Source organism: Cherax quadricarinatus, unplaced genomic scaffold, assembly GCF_038502225.1.
Source record: "Cherax quadricarinatus isolate ZL_2023a unplaced genomic scaffold, ASM3850222v1 Contig162, whole genome shotgun sequence".
Classification (NCBI taxonomy): Eukaryota; Metazoa; Arthropoda; class Malacostraca; order Decapoda; family Parastacidae; genus Cherax; species Cherax quadricarinatus.
The window spans coordinates 61,548-84,593 of record NW_027195188.1 but is presented as its reverse complement, the minus strand read 5'-3'; the positions used below and the strand labels follow the sequence as shown (position 1 = coordinate 84,593).

At 44.2% G+C, this 23,046-nt stretch overlaps 1 long non-coding RNA gene across 1 annotated transcript in view; it reads left to right on the top strand.

The window, feature by feature from the left end:
* Positions 1–4,262: 4,262 nt before the first annotated feature.
* Positions 4,263–23,046, top strand: part of LOC138851239 (uncharacterized) — a 62,539-nt gene continuing 43,755 nt past the window's right edge. The window contains exon 1 of the long non-coding RNA XR_011391082.1: positions 4,263–7,277. This is a non-coding gene — a long non-coding RNA (uncharacterized lncRNA). The remainder of the gene's footprint in view (positions 7,278–23,046) is intronic.

Here is a 23,046-nt window from a genome sequence, read left to right as displayed (position 1 = left end):
CATTATACTGCATTTGTTCTTATAAGTCTTATGCTGAGTTACTGTCACTGAGCACAACACAACACACTTGTGTACATTGTTCACTAAAATATGTTATCATATGTTATCTTGAGGTAATTACCCAGGCCACCAGGATGTAACCATTTTACCTGGTCACGTCATGTCACCTGGTTACGTGATAAGAATACACTGGCTCAGATAGCATGGTGGTGGTCACATACTGTACAAATGTTGGTCACACTGGAACAGTGGTAGGGTCTAGCCCTAAAGATAGATGACAGAGGCGTCCAGATCCTGGACTGTAGCCTGAGGCGGTAACTTTGAGGTCAGGTCAAGACATGAGGTCAGGTCAAGTTTTGCTCTTAGTGACCCTTTCTCCTGTATAAATTACTAAATTTAAAAAGAAAAACTTTCGTTTTTCTTTATGGGTCACCCTGCCTAGGTGGGATACGGCCGGTTTCTTATATGTGGTGCCGAATATGTAAAACTGGTCAATTAGCAAGAACTCATTTAAAATTAAGTCCTTTCTAAAATTTTCTCTTATACGTTTAAAGATATATTTTTTTCATTAATGTTAATGTAAAAATTTTTAATTTTGCTCCAAAAGAATTTTAGAAAACTTACCTAACCTTATTATAACAAGAACAAATTATTTTAGCCTAACCCAACTAAATATATTTTAGATTTGTTTACAATAATTTAATACTAAACAAACACAGTGAAATATATTTTTTTCTTTAGGTTCAGTATGATTTTGGCGAAATTATTGCATACACAAATTTTCACTTGCCCTATATGGCAAGATGATCGTTGCTATTTAAGCCAAGATCGCAAGTTCTGCCTATTCGGCACGACATATATATATATATATATATATATATATATATATATATATATATATATATATATATATATATATATATATATATATATATATATATGCAATAAGATCACAGTAACCAGGTGATTTCGGAATATGCAAAACAACCACTCTGAAAAAATAGAGAAATTCCAAGCGCTTGCGTGACTACTCACATTATCAAGGAACTATGTTAGTTCCTTGATAATGTGAGTAGTCACGAAAGCGCTTGGAATTTCTCTATTTTTTCAGAGTGGTTGTTTTGCATATATATATATATATATATATATATATATATATATATATATATATAACATGTCTACCGCATTATCATATGTAAGCACACAGGTGGATATGTGATAGGTGAGGTACATGTGTGGTGAGAGCGACATACAACATACACCTTTAAACTTGCTCTAAGTTTGAAACTTTTAGACTGCACATGGGACATTAAGGCTGCAGTTTCTCATTTCTATGTGAAACGGAAGCCTGTTAAATGTTACGCATTCTAGGGTTTGTCACGAATGGCTGGTCAACCTTAGGTTTTCTGTCTATATTGAGTATACATTTGTGTTTACCCTTCTGTGTGTTTCGTAGTTTTTAAAATTTGTGATATCCGTTCAGTTAAGGCGGCTTGATGTGTCAGAGCGGGTTGTGGGAGCCATGACTGACAGCACCATTAACACCTGGGAGATAACACACACACATACACAAACCTACTAGAATTCTATGACAAGGTGACATCAGTAACACAAGAGAGAGAAGGGTGGGTAGATTGCGCTTTCTTGGACTGTAAGAAAGCTTTTGACACAGTTCCACACAAGATAGTGCAAAAGCTGGAGGACCAGGCACGTATAACTGGGAAGGTGTTAGAGTGGGCGTCTGTGACGAGCGGGGGGTTCCACAGGTGTCAGCATAGTTGCTGATCCCTGTATTCCCTGTATTATATAGCATATTAGCATCATCCATGTGCTTAGATACGAGATCCCTTGTAGGCCTGTGGCTTTGTGTGACGTCACGGGATGCACACGTGGAGGCTCATCCCTCTGTCCCGGTCTCACTCGGCGGCAGACCATCCAGGCGTAGACAGGCAAGGCAGCTGGGGCTCCATCCCTCATCTCAGTCTGACAATATAGTTACCATCCTACAAGTGTGTCTACTTTCAACCTACGATATCTCCATTTAAGAACCCCTTACGATACAGGGGTCAGTCATAGGATCGGTGCTGTTTCTGGTGTAAGTGAATGACATGACGGAAGGAATAGTCAGAAGTGTCCTTGTTTGTAGACGGTGTGAATTTAATGAGGAGAGTTCAATCGGAGGAGGATTAGGCAGGGCTACAAAGGGATCTAGACAGGCTGCAGGCCTGGTCCAGAAACTGGCTCCTCGAGTTCATCCCCACCAAGTGCAGTCATAAAGACTGGGGAGGGGGGGAAAAAAAAGACCGCAGACAGAGTACAGTCTAGGGGGCCAGAGGCTACAAACCTCTCAAGGAAAATTATCTTGGGGTGAGTATAATACGGAGCGCATCTCCTGAGGCGCCCACCAACCAAATAACTGCTGCAGAATATGGGCGACTAGCAAACCAAAGAGTAATAAGAAGAATAAAGATTTTATTTCTTTGTATAGGTTACAATGTGTAAGTACAATTTTGGTTTAAGTACAAAGAAAGCCACTATCATGCCGAGGCATTCGGGCATTCCGATATCTCAGTAAGGAGTCGTTCAGATTCTACACCGTGTAAGTCAGGCCTGTATTAGGGTATGCAACACCAGTTTGGAACCCACACCTGGCCAAGCACGTCAAGAAATTATAGAAAGTGCAAAGGCTTGCAACGAGACTAGTCCCGGAGCTAAGGGGCATGTCCTGCGGGGAGAGGTTAAGGGAGGTCCACCTGACAACACTGGAGGACAGGGGGGACAGGATAACGACATACTAAATACTGAGAGGAATCAACAAGGTGGACAGAGACAGGATGTTCCAAAGATGGGACACAGCAACAAGGGGTCACAATTGGAAGTTGAATATTCAGATGAGTTAAAGGGATGTTATGCAGTATTTCTTCTGTCAGAGTTGTCAGGAAGTGGAATAGTCTGGAAAATGAGGTAGTGGAGGCAGGATCATACATAGCTTTAAGAAGAGGTATGATAAAGCTCACGGAGCAGGGAGCGAGTGACCTAGTAGCAACCAGTGAAGAGGCAGGGCCAGGAGCTATGAATCGTACCCTGCAACTACAATTAGGCGAGTACATACACACACACCTACCCCTTTCATGGTGTGTATATTAAGAGAGATAAGATTTCGTTTGGATTTTTAACCCCGGAGGGTTAGCTACCCAGGATAACCCAAGAAAGGCAGTGCATCATCGAGGACTCTCTCTTTATTGTCATTGGGGTCCTCAATCTTGTCCCCAGGATGCGACCCACACCAGTCGTCTAACACCCAGGTACCTACTTACTGCTAGGTGAGCAGGACAACAGGTGTAAGGAAACGCGTCGAAATGTTTCTGCCCCGCCGGGAATCGAACGCGGGCCCTCCGTGTGTCAAGCGAGAGCTTTACCATCCAGGGCACGTCATTTGTCCTATGTCAATAAATTAGACACTTGTGCAAAACTTGGGAATCTTAACTGCGGGAACGTTTCGCCACACGGTAGCTTCATCTGTCCAGTACCAAGAATGGTGAAGAGCAGGAGTGTGAGGTGTCAGTCCCTCAGCCGCCTGGCTGAGGACAGTGAAGGACAGCCTGGCTGAGGACAGTGAAGGACAGCCTGGCTGAGGACAGTGAAGGACAGCCTGGCTGAGGACAGTGAAGGACAGCCTGGCTGAGGACAATGAAGGACAGTGGAAATATAAACACAAATGCAATATAATGTGATCCTTTATTGACAACGTTTCACCCACACAGTGGGCTTTTTCAAGTCACACACGGGTCTACCTGGGGTTGGAAGGTACGAGAGTATTTATAGTCATGTTCAGAATGTTGAGGTCAGGTGGAGAATACTGCATCTGATGATCTACCGGGTGGGGTTATAGAGTCTTGGGTAGCTTGGCAGGGGTATTGGACAAGTTGTGAGTAGACCTTCTGCAGTGTTCTATGTTCTTATGTGGGATAGCGATGAAGAAGTTTCTTGGCGAGTGGTTCAGCTATGTTATAGAAGCCATTGTTCTGGTTGAAATTGTTGGTTGTAGAGATGAGCGATGATTCCAGGATTCTTCTGTATTGAGTGTTGTCTTCTGTGGCTATAAGTCTTGAGTTTCTGTAGTTAATTAAATGGTTGTGTGAATTGCGATGTTGTACACAGGCATTCCTTGTATCGTCAGTCCTGCTTGCATATTGGTGTTCTGAAATACGTGTTTGGAGGTCTCTTGATGTTTCGCCCACATATAATTTGTTGCAGTCATTACAAGGGATTATGTATACCCCTGCAGAGGATGGAGGCTTGTCCTGTCTACTACTGGTGATGTCCTTGATGGTCGTGGTTGTGGAGGTAGATACTTGGAATGATGTTTTGGCAAAGATGCTGGAAACATGTTTGGCAATGGAGTTGGTTGGGGGGACTATGTATCTCTTCTCGGCAGTGTCTTCTCTGGGTGTGTTGAAGATGTTTAATGCCCGCCGTCTGCAGTCTCTGATGAAGTGACGAGGATAGTGGAGTTTAGAAAATACTTGTTCAATTATAGTGCATTCTTCCTCAAGGAACTCATTGCTGCAGATTCTGAGTGCACGTAGGAAGAAGCCTATAATTACACCACGTTTGGTTTTGGTGTCGTGGTAAGAGTAGAAGTGGAGAAGATCGTTTTGGTTGGTGGGTTTTCGATAGACTTTAAAACGAAGTTCGTGGTCAGCTTTGCAGAGCAGAACATCAAGGAAACATGGGTGAAACGTTGTCAATAAAGGATCACATTATACTGCATTTGTGTTTATATTTCCATTGTGTCGGTATTTTATACCATTTATTTCCACAATGAAGGACAGCCTGGCTGAGGACAGTGAAGGACAGCCTGGCTGAGGACAGTGAAGGACAGCCTGACTGAGGACAGTGAAGGACAGCCTGGCTGAGGACAGTGAAGGACAGCCTGGCTGAGGACAGTGAAGGACAGCCTGGCTGAGGACAGTGAAGGACAGCCTGGCTGAGGACAGTGAAGGACAGCCTGGCTGAGGACAGTGAAGGACAGCCTGGCTGAGGACAGTGAAGGACAGCCTGGCTGAGGACAGTGAAGGACAGCCTGGCTGAGGACAGTGAAGGACAGCCTGGCTGAGGACAGTGAAGGACAGCGGCTCCGTGGAACCATAGAACATTTTGTCAACGTCAGTGGTTACAGATTGTCTCCCCAGGACACTCCTCCCTCTCTCCCCAGGACACTCCTCCCTCTCTCCCCAGGACACTCCTCCCTCTCTCCCCAGGACACTCCTCCCTCTCTCCCCAGGACACTCCTCCCTCTCTCCCCAGGACACTCCTCCCTCTCTCCCCAGGACATTCCTCCCTCTCTCCCCAGGACATTCCTCCCTCTCTCCCCAGGACATTCCGCCCTCTCTCCCCAGGACACTCCGCCCTCTCTTTCCAGGACACTCCGCCCTCTCTCCCCAGGACACTCCGCCCTCTCTCCCCAGGACACTCCGCCCTCTCTCACCAGGACACTCCGCCCTCTCTCACCAGGACACTCCGCCCTCTCTCACCAGGACGCTCCGCCCTCTCTCACCAGGACGCTCCTCCCTCTCTCCCCAGGACATTCCTCCCTCTCTCCCCAGGACATTCCTCCCTCTCTCCCCAGGACATTCCTCCCTCTCTCCCCAGGACATTCCTCCCTCTCTCCCCAGGTTACTCCTCCCTCTCTCCCCAGGTTACTCCGCCCTCTCTCCCCAGGACACTCCGCCCTCTCTCCCCAGGACACTCCGCCCTCTCTCCCCAGGACACTCCGCCCTCTCTCCCCAGGACACTCCGCCCTCTCTCCCCAGGACACTCCGCCCTCTCTCACCAGGACACTCCGCCCTCTCTCACCAGGACGCTCCTCCCTCTCTCCCCAGGACATTCTTCCCTCTCCCCAGGACATTCCTCCCTCCCCAGGTTACTCCTCCCTCTCCCCAGAACACACATTCGCTCATGGTTCCATGCCTTCCCTAAACTTGTTGACTAATAATAATAATACGTTTAATACTGGTAGTGTATGGTTCCTGGCTGCCTGCCTGCTGGCCAGTGCTCACTACACATGTTAAAACACCAGCTCCTCAGTATATTCTAATAACCTTCATTCAGCGGTACAAAAGTAATGAGAATATTTTCAGTGCAACTTGAGATCCTCCCCAGGCGCTCAAGTTATTAAATATTAGATGTATTCCTAGCTGACACTGAAGCTTGAAGCAGTAACCATTCTTATTGCTTGAGATTGTGGTTAATATATGTACTCACCCTGTCTCGGCGATAACTTAGACTCGGTATCTCATACTTATTCATATATCTCCTGTATACACCAAGAGACTCAGTATTTCATACTTATTCTTGTATCTCCAGTATACACCAAGAGACTCAGTATTTCATTCTGATCATGTTTCTTTGTTTACCGCCATGTTGTGTTGCCACATGTACTGTCATACAACTAATATATGATGCTCTTCATCGAAGCATTTAGTGCTCTCTATATCTCGTGTAGTTATTATACAATACTGTTAATTAAAATATTATTTGATATAATTATTATACAAAATTGATGGTGATGAAATTAGTGGGATGAGTTTGAAGTAAAAGTAGGAAACTTGGCATAGTGTGTCCTAATGTTTTGGTCACCGGTGCGCACGCGCAGGGTCCAAAGTAGTTGCCAACTATTCAGTTAAATATACTCATTTTTCTTGTCTTTGTGTTTTAGGACTTAAAATCAGTACTGTATAAAGTATGGAAGTTATACCTCTGATTTAACTATGCGATATAAATGGTAATGAGTTGATTACTGTAAAATGAAAAATGTAGTGAAAATGTGGCAGTATGAGTGTTTGGTCACGTGATAAGAGGCAGCGATCAGCTGGAGACTGTCAACGTTGAGTGTGCCTGACCTCAACAATTGTTTCCACCACTAACTATCCCTCTCAGTCGTGATATATCATCAGCTATCTTCACATACATGAACTACCATCTCTGAAATATTCTAAAGCCAGTAAATAATTTAATTAGATTTTATTAATGTTTTATGATGCGAAATGCAAGGTAAATGTTATTTAAGTGAGCTTCTTGGGCCAATGTAAGCGATGGTAGGTGAGCGAATTATTTGAAAAAATGCGAAGATATGTGGTAGATGTGTGGTGGTGTGTGGTAAGTATAGCAGCTGAGCGAGGCTCTGGTGCTCCTCCACCCACCCGCCTCCAGTATTGATCTGTCCTCAGTACAGAGAAGTACTCTGCGGGATTCATTACATTACATATTAACATGTAAGTAGCCTACTTTGTGTTAAATGACTTAAATAATACACGAAGTTAACATAGCTGCTGTACAAGTCGTGCTAGTTTAGACTTAACATTTACTAAACTTTCGGAGTTCGCTTTGAGGCTCTTAGTACAGCAAACATGTATTTACCTTCATATTCATTAGCATTGAGGCTTGCTATCTTTTAGAAAGTAATATAGCTAATAGTTAAGGTGACAACCCTATGAGGGTTGTCACCTATGAGGGCTCGATGCGCCCTAAGTTGGGTAGTAACCAAGGTGAGTCAGCCTCTTTCTCCCAACAATTACCAATGGCTACATGTTTACTTTCTTTCTCTGCAGAGGTTATCCTTCATGTCGAGACTAACTTCAGTGTCATGGTAGACATTTTGAGTGAATATGGTAGGCGGCAGCATAATGAAAAACCTAAGTTTAGTTATTGACTTGTGTGGGAGGATGAGTTCATTGTTCACCCCAGGCTCTGCTGCTGTTGTTGCTGTTGCTGCTGTTGTGGTAGTGATGCTGCTGTTATTGTGGTACTGTTGCTGAAGAAATTATGTTGTGGTATCGGTGGTGATGCTGCCGCGGTGGTACTCCTGTTACTGCTGCTGTAAGGGTGGTGGTAGTGATGCTTTGTTGCTGTGACGGTGGTGCTTTGCTTCTGTGGCGGTGGAGGTGGTGCTTTGCTGCTTTGAAGGTGGTGGTGCTTCTCTTGTGGTGGTGGAGGTCGAGGTCGTGCTTCTCTTACTTTGGTGGCGATGCTGTTGGGATTGTTGTACTGTTGTGGTTGTATTGGTGGTGATGCTCCTGTGATGGTGGTGGTGCTTCGGTTGCTGCTCCTTTGATGGTGACTTTGTTGCTGATTCTGTGGCGGTGCTTCTGTTACTACTGCTGTAGAGGAGATGGTGATAGTGGTGCCTCTGCTGCTGCTGTGGTGGTGGTGCTTCTGCTATTGTCATGAGGGTATGCTGCTACTGTTGTTGTAGTAGGATGGTGATGCTAATGTTGCTGTAGCGGTAGGGTGGTGGTGCTACTGTTGTGGTGGACTGGTGTTACTATTACTGTGGTGATGGTGCTTGTTGCCGATGCTGTATCATTTTGCTGTGATGGTGGTGCAAAGTTGCTGCTGTAATGGTGATGCTACTATGGTGTTGCCGTGGTGTTGGTGGTAGTGTTGCTGTGGTGTTGGTGGTAGTGTTACCATGGTGTTGGTGGTGGTGGTACTGCTGTGGTGTTAGTGGTTGTGGTGTTGCGTGTGGTGCTTCTAAGGTGGTGGTGGCGATGCTGTGGTGCTGGTAGTATTGCTGATGGGGTGGTAGTGTTGGTGCTGCTTCTCCCGCTAATTAATACATGGGGCGGCGTAATGCTCTTCAGGAGTCAAGGGGTGAAAGTTCTCACCTTGTAGAGTCCGTCACTCACTATTATTGATGAATATGACTCACTATAACGTGTAATCGGTGCACATGACTCGCTGTAACATGCCTCTACAAAGCGGAGAACACCTTATATATTCACTTAACCACACACTTAGTGACAATTCTCTTATATTCGTATCATTTACTGCTTACAATGGCTTAGCGCTTCTTTTTGATTACAATAATACTGCTTACAAAGTGGGAAGGAATCAGCGGCGCGTCTCTCACGTTAGATAGACTCAGTATCGAGCCTTCCGTTGGGTTGGATGAACAACACGAGTGTAGCGCTTTGTTTAACTGTAACAATAATTTGGCTACATGTACAGCTACAAATATTATATGTATAGAAGCAGGCGTACAGGGAATGAGTAGTGCACGTACAAGTCAGCACTGTACAGCTTACACACGTACGCTACACACCAAGAACGCCAGCACTACATACCTGCTTAACATGGTGAACATTCGGTTGTACTGGCAGTAAACAAGAGAGGAGAAAGTTAAAGATTCCATCACTGTGATGGACGGACAGATAAGACTCCATCACTGTGATGTAGAGATAATTCGGATGGATGTGCAGATTTCCCCTTAAAATTCCCTCAACTACAATTAAATACCACGTAAGTCATTGATGCTGTGAAACCAACTCACTGAAATTTTACAGACGATCTCAGAAGCTCATTAGAGTGTAGAATTATATAAAAGGTCAGTATAGTGCAGAGTAATATCACTAGTGGAAATAAGGAAAAGTGGTTGACTATTCAGTTTGTGGAAAATTGCATTTATCTGAATGTATCATTATGTACATAACAGTAAATGAGCAAACATAATTATTTATCAGTTAGACAAGTAGGAATTTGGGACACCTAGGTCGCAAAAAATGTCCCCCTTCGATACCTACCACTGTCATATCCACAAGTTGCTCTGGACCTATTAATTACAAATGAAAAATACATCACCAGGAATGCTGGTAAATATATAAATTTGTGGACTGTATATTAAATTAAAAAATTATATATAAACACATTTATATAACAGAAGGAGAATATATCTTAATCATAACACTCGCCAATTTGACTGAGATTAATGTGTCATGTACAGGACCCCCCTTTTGCCTACATTTATGAAAAATTTACTGACCAGAATTTAAACATAAATTAGACAGCTTATCTGAGGTTCCTGGAGTTGTCCTGTCCTGTCGACTGATACTCAAGTTATGCAGGAATGCACATCCAACAATATCGTCTCCTATTTGAGAGGTGTCAACCCAATTTTAACCTCTAGAGCACGAAAAATTCTTCCCAATGTTCACTAACAGTTGACCAGTTCAAACAGCAATGGCGAGTGTTCTGCGCAGGCGCAGCTTCCCGTTTTCTATGACATTATTAAATACAGTATGGCCATTTATTTACATATAACTACTGTATTTCTGGAAAATATATACAGTATTTTCCACACAGTTGTTTTAGGTTGAATGTACCTAATTAACATCTATTGCGCACCTAACATCTGTCTGCCTTTCATTGTAAATAAAAAAAATGGATATGTAATTTTAAAGGTTTGCTTAGACGGCTAATGTTTTTTGATGGTGAATGTTGTGTCTGTGTGTGACTTGTGTTGTTGATGTACAAGAATGGTATACAATACCGACCAGATGAAAATTAAGACACATGTGCAACATCTGGGTATCTTTATTGTAGACGTTTCGCCATCCAGTTTAAACATCATGGAATCTTGGTTCAGAGGACATCTATGTAACCTTCTTCACGGCTACTACAACTATTATTATAACCCATCCCTTTGAGTATGACCTACTTCCACTGGGGAATCTCGCCTACCAGTGATTATGCCCTCGTCTGCTACCCGTCCCTTTCCTCTTCAAGGGGGGCTCCTTGGCGTGGTGAAGAGGCTCTTGGTCTGAGGAATTAGACCTATCGGTCTTCTTCCTCAGACCGAACCTAATTACCCCCCAATCTCCCCTCCCCTATCCCATCCTCCCCATCCTCCCCTTTTTCCTTTCCTCCTCCTCCTCCCCACTCCTCCCTTTTGCCCTTCCTCTTTTTGTCCTTTGGGATTTCTCCCACAGGCACGCTAGTTCCTAGGTAGAGGAAAGGACACCGGGGTCGATCCCATTCCGTTGAGGTTTCTTGGCGGTGGCGTAGTTTGCCGTGGAATCTGGATTGCCTAGGGATGTCCCGATCCCTCTCCGGTATCCCGGAGTAGCTTTGGGTGTCTTTTGGGCGACGGGTGTATCTCTGGAAGCCACCTTTCGGATTCCGGGGGTGGTGGCTGAAGGAGGTATGCTTTGTGGCGGATATCCGGCCGCCCTCTCTTTTGTCCACCGAGGTAGCTCGGCAGATGTGAGGTTGCTATCCCAGATTGCTGGTTTACTGGCATGAAGGGTAGGGTATGGCACGGGTTCCATGCTGCATCTGCGCTACTAGCGGTGTCGAGTCCTCTTGGGCGCGGAGGGAGATTTCTGGCCCTTTCATTCCTCCTAGGAACTATCCCTCCCCGGTCCCCCCTTTTTTTTTCTTTTTTTTTATTTTTATTTTCTTTTCTTCTTTCTTTTTTTTTCTTAAAAACAAAAAGAAAGAAGTAACCTAACCATGGCAGCCCTAGTCCATGAACCTGGTACCCCCGGGCCCCTTCTTGATACCGCACCCCGTTCTGACCCCGCCTCGTCTTTGGACCACTCTTCAGACATTCCTCATGCCTCTGTACCTATTGCCGGTGCTGTTTCCTCACCTGCTTCAGGTACTGAGGCCTCGACTGACTCCTTCGATTTATCAGACCTTCGCTCTCCTCTGACTATGCTTCCGGCCTCTCCCTCTACGGTGCGGCAATTTTCAAATCGCCGACCCGTTCCACGTCGGACCAACTCTGGTCCCACGCCTAAACGTCAACGACAATTACCTGCTGATGATACTTCTCCACCTTCACCTTCTCGTTCTTCTCAGAAAAGATCGACACGTCCTTCACTACCTTTCCACGCTCAGTTTCAGACTGAACAGTGGACTAAATTCTTCACTTTACGACCAACTTCCTCTACTGCCTATCTTTCTGACCATAGTATTGGCAAGGCACTCCTACGCCATGTTGGTAAAGATATTTCTTTTCATGCTCTTAAGAGCGGTACGCGCATCATTACCGTACAGAATGCTACCCAGGCTCGTGAGCTCTCTCGTCTTTCCCATATAGATACTGTTCCTGTCACCCTTGAAAAACATCATTCCCTCAATTCTTGTAGTGGTACCGTTATTCTGCCCCATACCATAGTTCAACAAAATTTCCAGACATGTGGCACCGACATTCTAGAACAGCTGGAACTCCAAGATCTCCCAATCCTCAAGGTAGACACTTACGTTCTTCCTGCCCGTGGGCGGAGACGATACCCTAGCAATGTGGCTCGTTTAACTTTTGACAGCCGAGAACTCCCATCCTCAGTTTATATAGCAGGACATCGGTTACAAGTTCGAAAGGTGATCCCTACACCACAACAGTGTAGAAATTGCTGGCGATTTGGCCATCCAGCGAAATATTGCAGATCTATCGCCGAATGCCCAGTCTGTGGTGCCGATGACCATTCTAATACGTCTTGCAATCGATCTCCCTCTTGCCTTAACTGTCATGAGGCTCACCCTTCGTACTCTCGCCGTTGTCAGGTCTATTTAAACGAGCGGGAAATCCGTTACCTCAAAGAGACAGAAGGTCTCCCTTATGCCATGGCAGTTTCTCATCTCCGCCTCCAAGGGAGACTCCCACGTGTTTCTTATTCCCGTGTTTCAAAACGTCCCCCCACTTCTGGTATCCCATCTTCTACACCCACCTCTGTGGTTACCTCTCCCATAATCACTCCTGTATCTAATCCTTTTGCTGTCCTCGGCTCAGACGTCCCTACTTCAACGCCTCAGTCTAATCTCGCTTCTTCGAGTTCTCTCTTACAAGCCTCAGTATCGACGAGACCTCGTACGACACCTCTTCCCAATCGTCCCTCTACTTCTCAAAAGTCAAAAAAAGGTCCGGTAACACCTCCTACCCATCTTCCACCTCCTCATTTTACCCTCCCTGTCTCTGTCCCTAGTTCTTCCCCTCTCACTGGCTCAGTTACAAGTGCAGAGGTTCACCCTCCTCCTCGTAATGTACCTTCCTCCCCTGTTCCCTCCCAAGTTTCTTCCTCTTCTGCCACCTCCCAGGTTCCTGTCTCTTCTGTCCCCTGCCACGCTTCTCCAGTTCCCTCCACCCTTTCGCCCCCCCCTACCTTGGTACAGTCCAATACAGTTCCAATCTTTACTCATCCTCCCCCTACCATTCCCAATATTGTCTCCCATACGACATCTCTGAATTCTGAAACACTTGAAGCAATCTCTGAATATATTGCAGAGACCAAACCATCAATGGACACTGATCCACCTTCCGCTCTTTCTCTCTCCTCTGCTCCATCTGCGCAACTCCTTTCTTCACAGCGCACCGTTCCTTCGCTGCTTGAACATTTTCCACTGCCTCCGCATGTGGACTTTTCTAACCCTCCTAGTCCGTAGGAACCCTTACCTGCGGATTTCAAGTATCTTTATCATTGCCATTCATGGCCTTTTTACAGTGGAATATACGTGGCCTCAGGGGTAATCGGGGTGAGCTTCAGATGTTACTCTCCCAGTTTGCCCCTGTTGGTGTTTGCTTACAGGAACCAAAATTACACTCTGCTGTTATTTCTCACATCTCAGGCTATAATTTATTGTATTCTTCAGATCCTTTTCCTGATGGGACCTTTAATGAAAGTGCCCTTCTTCTCCGCACTGATATTCCGTACCATCAGCTATTTGTTCATACTTCGCTGCATTACACAGCAGCCCGTATCCACTTACATAGGTGGTATACGCTCTGTTCTTTATATCTCTCTCCTTCTCGGGCATTATCTATTCCGGATTTTGCCTTCCTTGTTTCGTCATTACCGCCACCAATTCTGTTACTTGGTGATTTTAATGCCCACCATTTCCTCTGGGGAGGGTCTCACTGTGATTCCCGTGGAATTCAGTTAGAGGCTTTTCTTGCCACCCACCCCCTCCATGTTTTAAATACAGGTACTCACACCCATTTTGATCCTCGGACTCATACTCTCTCTTGCATCGATCTCTCAGTTTGCTCTTCCTCCGCCGCATTAGACTTTACTTGGTCTGTTCTCCCGGACTTACATGACAGTGATCATTTCCCAATCATTCTTACTTCCCCTTCATATTCGCCACCTCTTCGCACCCCACGCTGGCAATTTAATCGGGCAAATTGGAACCTTTACTCACACCTGACTGTTTTTAAAGAGGTTCCTTCTTCGTCCTCCATCGATGAGCTTTTACACCTCTTCTCATCCTCCGTTTTCACCGCAGCTTCTCATTCTATACCCCAAACTTCGAGCAGGCATTCTCAGAAATGCGTGCCTTGGTGGTCTCCTGCTTGTGCTCGTGCAGTACGTTTGAAACACGCTGCATGGGGCAGGTACCGGTACAATAGAACCACAGAGCGACTCCTTGATTTTAAACAGAAGCGTGCGATCGCTCGCCGTGTCATCCGTGACGCTAAACGCACTTGCTGGCGAGATTATGTCTCCACCATCACCTCTGCTTCCTCTATGAGTGCAGTCTGGAAAAAAGTACGAAAACTGAGTGGTAAATATTCTCCTGACCCGGCTCCTGTTCTGCGGGTTGCCGGTGTTGATATAGCAAACCCACTAGATGTTGCCAATGAAATTGGCAATCATCTGGTCCGTATTTCTCAGGGACTCCATCTATGCCCCTCATTTCTTTCCTCAAAGTCTGCCAGAGAGTTAGCACCCTTGGACTTTTCTTCTCTCAGAGAAGAACAGTATAATGTGCCTTTTACACTTCAAGAACTGGAGGCAACACTCTCAGCTTGTCGATCATCGGCAGCTGGGCCCGACGACATTCATATTCGTATGCTACAACATTTACATCAGTCAGCCCTTGCAGTCCTATTACGCCTTTACAATCTTATTTGGTCACAAGGAGTTCTTCCACAGCTGTGGAAATCCGCCATTGTTCTCCCTTTCCGCAAACCAGGCACTACGGGACATGAAACCTCCCACTATCGTCCCATTGCTCTTACCAGTGCAGTTTGCAAAGTAATGGAACGTCTAGTAAATAGACGTTTAGTGTGGTATTTAGAGACACACAACAGTCTCTCCACTCGTCAATATGGCTTTCGTAAGGGACGTTCTACCATAGACCCCTTACTGCGCTTGGATACGTATGTTCGTAATGCCTTTGCGAATAACCACTCAGTTATTGCCATATTTTTTGATCTTGAGAAGGCATATGACACAACTTGGAGGTATAATATTTTAGCCCAAGCCCACTCCTTAGGCCTTCGAGGCAATCTACCATCCTTCCTTAAGAACTTTTTAACTGACAGGCATTTCCGTGTTCGGGTTAATAATGTGCTCTCCCCGGACTTTATCCAAGCTGAAGGTGTCCCCCAGGGATGTGTTCTGAGCACAACACTTTTTCTCCTTGCTATTAATGATTTGGCCTCTAGTCTTCCATCAAATATTTGGTCATCACTCTATGTTGATGACTTCGCTATTGCCTGTGCAGGCGCTGACTGTCACCTCCTTACAGTTTCTCTCCAGCATGCAGTCGACCGTGTTTCCAATTGGGCCACCACACATGGGTTTAAATTTTCCAGCACTAAAACCCACCAAATCACTTTCACTAGACGCTCTGTCATCTCTGATCATCCTTTGTACCTCTATGGCTCACGTATCCCTGAACGTGATACAGTCAAGTTTCTGGGCCTCCTCTTTGATCGTAGGTTATCCTGGAAACCTCACATTACCTCTCTGAAGGCAACTTGTCACAGCCGGCTGAACCTTCTTAAAACCCTTGCTCATCTTTCGTGGGGAGCTGATCGTCGAACCCTCCTTCACCTACATTCCACCCTTATTTTATCGAAACTTGATTATGGTGACCAGATCTATTCAGCGGCATCTCCTGCTACTCTCTCTAGCCTTAACCCCATTCATCACCAAGGATTACGTTTATGCCTTGGTGCTTTTCGCTCTTCCCCTGTCGAAAGCCTCTATGCAGAAGCGAACGTTCCATCCTTATCCGATCGCCGTGATGCCCATTGCCTGCGCTACTATGTACGCTCTCATGATCTCCGCAATCCTTCCATTTATAGAATGGTCACTGATATTAGTAGACATTCTTTATTTGTTCGCCGCCCCTGCTTACTCCGTCCCTTCTCTCTTCGCCTTCATTCGCTCTTGTCTTCTCTTCAACTACCACCTTTCTATGTACATGTAGCATCACACTTTTCCCTACCCCCCTGGGAAGTTCCAGCTGTTCGAGTCTGTTCTTTCTCCCTCCCTTGCTCGAAAGCCCAACTGTCTACGGTCGCTTCCCGCTCTCTTTTTCTTGACCACTTTCACTCTCATTCTCATGCCATTGCTGTGTACACAGATGGCTCTAAGTCTTCTGACGGCGTAGGATTCGCAGCAGTGTTTCCGGACAGCGTCGTACAAGGGCATTTACTATCTTCAGCTAGTATTTTTACTGCTGAATTATATGCCATCCTTACAGCACTTATCCGTATTGCATCTATGCCTGTGTCATCATTTGTGGTTGTCTCAGACTCCCTTAGTGCTTTACAGGCTATACAAAAATTTGATACACCTCACCCCTTAGTCCTCCGTATCCAACTTTGGCTACGCCGCATCTTTACTAAGCATAAAGATATTGTTTTTTGTTGGGTCCCTGGTCATGTTGACGTACAGGGCAATGAACAGGCAGACACTGCTGCGCGGTCAGCAGTACATGACCTACCAGTTTCTTATAGAGGTATTCCATGTACGGACTATTTTGCTGTAATATCTTCCCACCTTCACACCCGTTGGCAACAACGTTGGTCTACTATGCTCGGCAACAAACTTCAGTCTATTAAACCGAGTATAGGTTACTGGCCGTCTTCTTATCACCAGTGTCGAGGTTGGGAGACTACTCTCTCCCGTCTTCGCATTGGCCATACTCGTCTTACTCATGGATATCTCATGGAGAGGCGTCTTGCTCCTCTCTGTGAGAATTGCCAAGCTCCATTATCAGTCAGCCACATTCTGTTGGACTGCCCACTTTATCAACGAGCACGCAGAATTTACCTCTGTCGTCGTCTTCGCCCCGCTGCTCTCTCTTTACCTTCCCTTCTCGCTGATGGACCCACCTTTCATCCGGACTCTCTCATTGACTTTTTGACAACGACTGACTTACTCCACAAATTTTGATACTTTCAGCCCTTTCTACTTGTATCTCTTGCTACCCTCTACCCCCGTACTATCCCCTGCCCCGCTGTTTTCTGTAACCTGCTGATCATCCCCCCTCCCTTCTGCCATCCAATTCCCTTGCTTCCTTCCCTACCCTGCAGCGCTGTATAGCCCTTGTGGCTTAGCGCTTCTTTTTGATTATAATAATAATACCCGTCCCTTTCCACCTGACGTTAGTATATAAGCGTCAGCCTTCTTGTTTGTGCTCCAGAATCTTAAAGACTACGGTGTTCTTCACACCAACTCCAAGGCTGAGGGACTGATTACCTCATCTTTTGTTTTCAAATTATGTCCTAGAACTTGTATTGATAAAGCCACTGGATGGCGAAACATCTACAGTAAAGATAGCCAGATGTTGCACATGTGTTGTTGATGTTGGTGAGTGTTGATTAGGTTGATGTTGGTTAGTGTTGTGACGTGTTACTGATGTTCGCTAATGTTGTGACTGTTGGTGAGCGTTATGACTTTTGTTGATGAGTGTTGTGACTCATTGATGATGGTGAGTTGTAACTTTTTGATGTTATATTTGTTGGTTAGTGTTGTAACTTACTGATATTGTTGTTGGTAAATGTTGCTGATGTTCATTGTGGATATTGTGTATATGTAAATACAAACTCAGGCCTTGTATCCCACTTGTGTATTTTAAAGCTACTTCAAAGCGAGGCCTGGTCACAGACCAGGCCGCGGGGGCGTTGCCCCCTAAATCCTCTTCAGGTAAAGCATTCTCGTCAGTGACGGTACTTGGCACTTTGTTAAACTCAGTAATAACGCTACTTGCTGCCCAATTCATTAGCTACACCCTTCTAGTACTGGGTATGTGCTGCTTACTTTTCCATGTTCGATACAGTAATACAGTCGAATTTACCAAGAAACTGCTATGCAGAGAAACTTTGTAAGAGAAGTGTGTGTGTGTGTGTGTGTGTGTGTGTGTGTGTGTGTGTGTGTGTGTGTGTGTGTGTGTGTGTGGTCCCCAGTAATGCCTCTCTAAGCATCACTAATATTTTGCAGATAGAAAGGGATGGTATAAAATAACGACACTATAGAAACATTTGAAAAAGCCCATTTTGTGGAGAAACGTTGTAAATAAAGAATCTCATTACTCCGTTTCCATTTATAGAATATATCTTATTGAAGTGCTAAATTCGTGTTGGTCATTCAATGCAAGAAGTATCCGAGGCTTGGTCTCCCGTTCTGATCGCTTATGCTGTTTGTGACAGCCTTTTGTTTCATATATAACTTTTAAGTAGATCATACCTACTTAAAAGTTATATATGAAACTAGCTAGACTTCATAATTATCTGTGGATGAGAAGAAGAGAAGCAAACTGGAGAGAGAGAGACGTTTCCTCTACAGAAGGGGAAGAATTATCTGAAACACGGAAATAAGCGCTAACCAGGGATGTGGAAAATATTGAGCTTAAGTTAAAGGATTTATATAGGATCCAGGAGACGCAGGAGGGGCTAAAAACTATTAGTGGAATTGAAATAAATTCGAAATATTTCTTTTCATATGCCAAAAACAAGGCAAAAGCCACATCCAGTATCGGGCCCTTGCTCAGACAAGATTGAACTTACACAGATTACAAAGAAATGAGTGAAATGCTGAAATCTCAATACGACTGTGTTTAGCGAGCCACTAATCAGTCTAAAGATCGATAATTCAAATGGCTTTTTTCATGAATGAGCCTCAAAACCCTGTCAATGTATGCCATATTTCTGACATAACCCAAACTCCACTAGACTTTGAGAAAGCCATTAACAACATGCCCATGCACTCCGCCCAGTTCATTAAGAACTGCAAGAAACCTCTTTCGGGTGCCCTAAGTGCCCTATGGAGGAGCATAGTCATGGGTGAGATTCCAGTCACCAAATGCTGTATAGCCCTTGTGGCTTAGCGCTTCTTTTTGATTATAATAATAATCCAGTCACCAAAAACAATGGATCTAACCCTATTCCATTAAGGTCGCAATAGCTAAAAACTGGAGACCAATAGCGCTAACGTCCCACATCATAAAAATCTTTGAAAGAATACTAAGCATGATTGCAGAACATTTGGATTCTCAACAGTTGCACAATCCAGGGCAACATGGGTTCAGAGCAGGTCGATCCTGCCTCTCGCAGCTACTGGACTACTGTGATATGGTTTTGGTTGCACTGAAAGACAAACAGAATGCAGATGTAGTGTACACAGATTTTGCAAAAGCATTTGACAAGTGCTATCATGGTGTAATATCGGAAGCTGCCATAGTCAAGAGCTCTGTTCCACAAGGCACGGTACTCGCTCCAATGAAGGAAAATTCCAGTTACTCTGTTATGGAAAACTGGAGGAAATATAGCTAGTACTGACTATACTACAAGCTCTAATCACATAGTAGAGAGGGGAAAAGTAACATGAAGGACCTGGAAGTGACAATGTCTGAGGATCTCGCCCTCAAGAAACAACAATGCCACTATCACATCTGCGAGGAAAATGATAGGATGGATAATGAGAACGTCCAGAACAGAAGATGCCAAGACAGTGATGATTCTTTTTAAATTACTTGTTCTCTCTACGCTGGAATACTGCTGTGCCAGTCAAACCAGGTGAAATCGTTGATATAGAGAATGTAGAGAGAACCATCACTGCACATATAAGTTCCGTCAAACACCTTGACTACTGGGAAAGCTTGGAAGCATTAACTTGTACTCACTGGAGCGCAGGCGAGAGAGAGAAATCATAATCTACAACTGGAAAATCCTAGAGGGACTGGTCCCTAATCTGCACACAAATATACTCTATTTTTTCGTTACTGTTAGGCTAGGTAAGATTCGTTAGGAGACAACTGCCTCCTGACGTAGCTCTTTGATCTTGATCTTAACATGTGTAAGAGTATGTACACCTATATGTGTAGGCCTCTATGTATATACACGGAGAGTTGATTTTAATACCTAAAGATTAAAGTATTCTTGACTGGTGGTGAACAGGTTTACATGCAGCCTTAATGACCCTCGTTGAGTCGATAGGATTTAAACCCCCATTAACCAGCCAAGCTGGATGTGACAACAGCGCACATTTATTGTATCATTAGCTGTATAGCCCTTGTGGCTTAGCGCTTCTTTTTGATTATAATAATATTGTATCATTAAAGGTGAAAAGGTTACATGCAATCTTAATGACCCTCGTGAAGTCGTTAGGCTTCAAACCCCATTAACGAACCAGTCAGTGATTGCGTCATTCACGCTACGATACGCAAAGTTTTGAGAGTATTTTCTTCCACCTGTAGAGAAGAGTACATTAAACCAAGTGTTTTATAAGGTGATTTTTACTAAAAAATTTTTTGTGAAAGGTTTTAAATGTTTTTAGTTGTAAGTGTTGGGTTAAAGTTGTGTTTTAGTTGTAAATGTTAAAGCTGTAAATATTGTTAGTTTCAAATGTTAAAGTTGTAAATGTTAGTTACTAGTTATTTCAGTATCAGTTGTAGTAGGGTCATGGGAGGGCGTCGTGAGGGAGACCGGAACAACAACAGTAGCGTCACTAGTTGGTGTTGAGACACTTGGATACTAGGTGCTGGGTGCCTCTTGTGCAGGTGGTGGAACGTCTCTCCAGGTGTTGTGCAGGTGTTGGAACGTCTCTCCAGGTGTTGTGCAGGTAGTGAAACGTCTCTCCAGGTGTTGTGCAGGTAGTGAAACATCTCTCCAGGTGTTGTGCAGGTGGTGAAACGTCTCTCCAGATGTTGTGCAGGTGAAACTTCTCTCCAGATGTTGTGCAGGTGGTGAAACGTCTCTCCAGGTGTTGTGCAGGTGGTGGAACGTCTCTCCAGGTGTTGTGCAGGTAGTGAAACGTCTCTCCAGGTGTTGTGCAGGTGGTGGAACATCTCTCCAGGTGTTGTGCAGGTGGTGAAACATCTCTCCAGGTATTGTGCAGGTGGTGAAACGTCTCTCCAGATGTTGTGCAGGTAGTGAAACGTCTCTCCAGGTGTTGTGCAGGTAGTGAAACGTCTCTCCAGGTGTTGTGCAGGTGGTGGAACATCTCTCCAGGTGTTGTGCAGGTGGTGAAACGTCTCTCCAGGTGTTGTGCAGGTGGTGAAACGTCTCTCCAGGTGTTGTGCATGTGTTCTAGCCATTAAGTGGTCACACTAGGAAAACGGTGATCAGTAGTCTCAACTTCCATCCTCACCTTAACCAGGCACGAGGAAATAGACAGAGAATCAAGGGAGGAAAATTAAGAACCTGGTCTAGTGTGGTACTGCAGTAGTTTCACACTAGACATAGACTTAATAGAACCAGAGACCCTGTTACTAGTGTAGCACTGCAGTAGGTCTACTTGACACGACTTACATAAAACCCGAGCCTAGTGTAGCACTGCAGTAGGTCTACTGGCACATACTTGGCAGGGCTTTCTCGAGCCCAAATTTTCTGTTTTTATCTGTGCAGTCTATTTGTGAAGCCGCCCAAGTTGCTAGTTTCCAACACTCAGTTGATTGTTCCACTCACCGACAATTCTATTTTCAAACCAGTACTTTCCCGTATCCTTTTTAATCTGAATGTATCCAGTTTTATCTATTGTTTAGAGTTCTTTTACATTTAGATATCCCCAGCACCCTATTTATATCTTTATACATGTCTTCCAATTGTAAAAATGGAGTATACAGTATCTGTTGTATACTTTAATCTCTTCCCTCATTCTACGTCTTTCAAGAATGCAGGTTTAGGGTTCTAAATCAGTCGTAGTATAAAAAAGTTCTTACATAATGGAATAATGTTGTCAACCTTCTCAGTATACTCTGATGCATTCATAGCCATTGTATAACGTAGAAACCGGAACTACGCTACATAAACTAAATTTGGCCTTAAAAATAACGATATGTAAAATAAACTTGAGTCTTGTCCTCCAGGCCCGTGTTGATGCTCGGTTAATCCTGTTTAAAGACTAGGGGCTACACGAGTCATTAAGGCTACATGTAACGTGCTCATCATCAGTCCAGAATGTTTTAATTCCCGAAATACGGATTAAACTCTCAGTATATATACACTGAGAGACATACACCTCTCGGCTGTCCATGCCCGTGTTTACCTGGTGTATTAGAAAGTTAGAAATTAGAAAATATTGAATTCCCCCAAGAACACGGTATTTGTATTTAAAAGCAATCATACTTTATTTGTAAAAATAATGTAGGACCATGCGTGTGTGCGTACAAGTGCATGCGTGTACAAGTGCGTGCGTGTACAATTGCGTGCGTGTGTACAATTGCGTGCGTGTGTACAAGTGCGTGCGTGATTACAAGTGCGTGCGTGATTCAATTGTAAAGCAGCTGCCTTTTATTGATCACTTTCCCGTCAATACTAGTGTGGTGGTGACATATTGATTGTGGTGTGTCCCTCTCCCAGGGTGAGGAAACTCACTCTACATGGAGCATTACCACAAACCTGAAGCTACATGCTTCTCACTACATGATTACTAGTAACCAGTAACTACATGATACTCTACATGATTACTAGTAACCAGTAACTGCATGCTACTCGCTCTACATGATTACTAGTAACCACATGATTACTAGTAACCACTAACTACATGATTACTAGTAACCACTAACTACATGCTGATCACTCTACATGATTACTAGTAACCAGTAACTACATGATTACTAGTAACCAGTAACTACATGCTGCACACTCTACATGATTACTAGTAACCACATGATTACTAGTAACCACTAACTACATGATTACTAGTAACCACTAACTACATGCTGATCACTCTACATGATTACTAGTAACCAGTAACTATATGGTAAGGTTTTACTCTTTTTGTAATAAAGAGTTCGGGATACGTAAATACACACATTAAAATCAATTAATCTTTAATATAATATAAAAAATCAACTATCTTTGGTCTAGAGGTATTTGAACTAACATCTGATAATATATACATGTTACAATAATAAATTATAATTAGCATTTTACTAAAATAAATAATTCCCGACCCTACACAGGGTACAACTCTTGACACTACTGTGTCATATATCTATATGCTAAAATAATAAATTAAGTAACATTTA